This window comes from Cebus imitator, unplaced genomic scaffold, assembly GCF_001604975.1.
Source record: "Cebus imitator isolate Cc_AM_T3 unplaced genomic scaffold, Cebus_imitator-1.0 Scaffold13, whole genome shotgun sequence".
NCBI classification, from domain to species: domain Eukaryota; kingdom Metazoa; phylum Chordata; class Mammalia; order Primates; family Cebidae; genus Cebus; species Cebus imitator.
The window spans coordinates 10331248-10335436 of NW_016107328.1; the positions used below are offsets into that span (position 1 = coordinate 10331248).

At 37.8% G+C, this 4189-nt stretch overlaps 1 protein-coding gene and 1 pseudogene across 1 annotated transcript in view; one reads left to right on the forward strand and one right to left on the reverse strand.

Annotated features, from left to right (window-relative positions):
• The window catches only part of GPHN (gephyrin), a 339003-nt gene that overhangs the window by 243736 nt on the left and 91078 nt on the right, over positions 1-4189 (forward strand). The gene's annotated exons all lie outside the window — the stretch shown is intronic.
• On the reverse strand, positions 1935-2927 carry LOC108284016 (annotated as a pseudogene).

The following is a 4189-nucleotide window of genomic DNA, read 5'->3' on the forward strand; positions in this document are numbered from 1 at the left end:
AATGGAAATAAAAGTCCATTTGACACTTTGAGACCAGTGATTGGCCACTTAATTGAAAAAATCAGTTAAAGTGGGAAATTTTTTTATATCTTTAAAATAAATATAAATTTAACTTAAATAAATATTAGTCAATAATTCGATGAAGAGCCAAGGCCCTTCTTTTAAATAAGTATGCTATTTTAATTTCTTTCAGGTCTTTCTTAACATAAGCCACACAAAAGGCAATGTCTATGATTTCTATTTTGCTTTATTTCAAGTGAAAAAAAAAAAAAACTGAAGGATACTTGCAATACATAGAAGAGCAGAATGCTTTTGGATTTTTATTACATTTTACACTCTTTTACAGTTTCCTCACTCACACCTAATTTTACAGCGTTTCTTTTTAGCAGCATTTTTAATAGATGTTTCCAAAAGGTTTTACTTAATTTTTTTTTAGTATAAGAAAAAAATGTCTATTATTTATTATGCTGAACAATTCTGACCACCAACAACCAATGGGGGACAGGAGTGAAGAACATCTTGCTTCTCAACAAATTTTTCTCCCTTCCTCTAACATTTTTGAGGATTATTTCCCAGACGTATCACACCTACATTATGACAGTTACAAATTTTCCAACTCTGCCACTCCTTCCAGTGCATTATTTTTAGTATCTTCATTAAAGGGGCAAAAGAAAAAAGATCCCCTAGCTGTAATAACGAAACAATGTTGGAAACAGTCATTAAAATAGGACAAGTGAAAAAAAGATCTGTTCACAGACTTTCAGGACTATAAATGTAGGAAGTACACACAAAAATTAAAAATTTATTATACTCCATAGGATACATTAAATATGTACAGCTTTTTGTATGTCAGTCATACCTAAGTAGTTTTAAAACAAATGATCCAACCCATACCACCAACTAATAAAGAAAAAAACAAACAAATGAGTCATGCAAAAGAAAAATCATACATTTTGGTTTACTCCTACTTTGAATTAAGAACACTAACAATAATTTGCATGCAATGAATACAGTTCCCTAAATACAACAGATGAATTATTGTATATATAGATCTTATTTTTATTTATGGAGAACTGGTTAATAAACACATTTTAAGTTCAATATATCATGTATTTATGAGTGGGAAGCAACTTCAAACATTTTAAACACCAGAAATATAGAAAACAATTAGAAGTGAAATAATACAAAGTGCCTTGTGTATTGATCCTGGAGTCAAACCATAGAAATCTCAGATTATTAAGAGAACTTTGAAAAATATTGTTTTGAATATTAAAAATCATGTGTTTGGGGGAAGGAGAGAATTAATAGCCTTCCTTTGCCTTAAAATACTTTACATTTTATGAAATTGCAATTGGAATGATGCAGCTCCTAAAGTAGTCAAGTGTTCAGAGGAGGGAAAAATTGAGCATAGGAGCAAACTATTGTTTTGCTCAACTCCTTCACAATGCTCAGCTGAAGAGGTTCACACTTAAAAGAGCTGCTGAAGGCCAGTCTCCATGGCTCATGCCTGTAATCCCAGCATTTTGGGAGGCTCAGGTGGGTGGTTCTCTCAAGGCCAGGAGTTTGAGACCAGCCTGGTCAACATGGTGAAACCCCCTCACTAATAAAAAATACAAAAAAATTGGCTGAGTATGGTGGTGGGTGCCTGTAATCCCAGCTACTCAGGAGTCTGAAACAGCAGAATCACTTGAACCCAGGAGGCAGAGATTGCACTGAACTGAGATTGCACCACTACACTCCAGCCTGGGCAACAGAGCAAGACACTGTCTCAAAAAAACAAACAAAAAAGCTGCTGACATCATTTCTGTTTTAGAAAGGTAGTATAAATGAGTTTTTCTACATATTAATTACAATTTATCATAATTTGTGAAATGTTTTTCTGTTTTTAAATGTAAGAGTCTGTATCTGTCTCCACTCACAAAGCAACAGGCAATGCTAGGGGTCTTAGGTTAACATCTGCCACCCCACCAGTCTGCATGGCCCATAAATAGGTGTGGAGAGGACCAGAGTTCACCTGTCGGTAACGCCACGGAATCTGACTCTCCAGTCTTTCTGCCATTAATTCCCATAGATGTGGCCTTTTCCCTGATATTCTATTCCCATTGGAGGCTTTTTATTAAGATCTTATTCCTGTGAACACATTTGGAGCACAACATATTGTCTTTAAGGTGTGGGGGTGGAAAATTGGAGGCACTCACTCTCCCTTCTTGCTTCTCTGGAACCCAGGCTTGACCAGCATGAAACTGCAGGTGAACCCAAGCATCTATGTCTGCAGGGAGACGTTTCCCCTGTACCACACACCACCACCTGACACCACAGGCCTCTTGTGGAGATTCCACTGTCTCTGGTATCCTTGGCCTGGCTGAAATTCTTGCCCAGGAGGCCAGCAAAGCCTCTGGGGCAGAAATTGTCACCACAACTATATTAGCTCCCTCAAGGAGAGCAGTGGACTTTTCCAGGGCAGGCAGCCCCTCCTCAGGGAGAAGACCCACTTCAGGAGGATGTGTCTCAGAACTTTGCAGGACGTTTCCCCTGTTTCCACCGTTAATTTTTTTTTCAATGATTTCCGGATTTTGGCCTTTTTTGCTGTGCTAGGAAAATCCTTTTGATTTGGGTAGACAAAGGCACACAGGTACCAGGCCGCAGAATGTCCCAGTGAATCAGATTAACAGGCGGCAGTTTAGAGGGTAATGGAGGGATTGGTATCTTCTGAGGTCTGGGGTTGTCACTGTACTCTGCCTTCTTAGGGCAGAGCACTTTGTTACCCTTGACAGATATTTTTCCTTTGGTTCCCTTTGCTGATGTTCCTGACAAAGCAATTGTGTTTGGTTGATTAGAAGCCTGCTGATCTCTTCCCTCAACTTCTCTTTGGATGTCTACTCCTTTTCTTTTGCCTTCTCCATACTCAGAGAAGAAGCAGAGCTTGGCAAGATGCTTCCAAAATGGCCCCTGGCCCAAGATTCTACTTAATTTTTATAGAAAAAAATAACTTTCACACTCATGTATTATTGGTTTATGTAATATTTATTTAAATAACCTAATTCAGTTAGAACTATTGTCACAGACTGGCACAAACAAGTTTGGGAACAAACTCAATTGATTCTTGGAGTGGCAGCTTACAGGTATACAAGAGAAGGGTCTAACAGCTTCAAACTTAAAGTATGCTGTGACCATTGTTATGTTTCAGAGGAAATAGAGAGCATCTGTGAATCCAGTGAGTTATGAAGGTTGGTTGATAGAGCTCCCACCTTATTTAATAGAACTAAAAGAAAACCAAAGAACTTTTTCCTTTCCCTTCTGCTCCCCTTCAAAGTTTCCTCCTCCTAAGATGGAATACTCAACTGCTGCTACCAATCAATATATAAAAATAAAGGTGGCAAGAAATATATAAATAATAATTTTCAAGATGAAGGCAGCAGTTTGGCAAACACTATGTTCCATGCCTTTCTTCCTTGGCTTAGCATGGACTAACAGTAGAAATGAGTTAAATAAATATGTAGGAGAAGGATGGTGCCAATGGTGTTGACCCTAGCTTCCTCATTTCAGCATCCAAAAATTGAGAAGATACACATACAGCTCTCTGAAGCTAAGTTGGCACAGTAGTGATACATATTTTTGTCCATGCCGCACCAAGCTGGCTTTCATCCCCATGACCATTTTTCTGACAAAAAGAAGAGCTAGGCTTGATTTTTTTAATAAATGACTTGTATTATTTTGTTTGTTTGTTTGTTTACTTGGGTTTTTTGGGGGAGGGAGGTTGTTCTTGTTTTTTGGTTTTTGATTTGTTTTTTCTTGAGACAGAGTCTTGCTCTGTTGCCCAACATGATCTCAGCTCACTGCAGCCTTCACTCCAGTAGGGACTCTGTGTGAGGGCTGCAAACACACTGAGTTCTCTATTCTGATCCATTGGTTAACATGTCTGTTGTGATGTCTAGACCATGCTATTTCAGTTATATAGCTTTATAGTATATATTGATTTCTGACAGTGTGATGCCTCCAGTTTTCTTCTTTTTGTTCAGGATAGCTTTGGCTATTTTGGGGTCTCTTGTGGTTTCATACAAATTTTAGGATTTTGTATTTCTGTGAAGAATGTCACTGGTATTTTCATAGGAATTGCATTGAATCTGTAGATCGCTTTTGGTAGTATGGTCATTTTCACAATATTAATTCTTCCAATGACATGGAATAC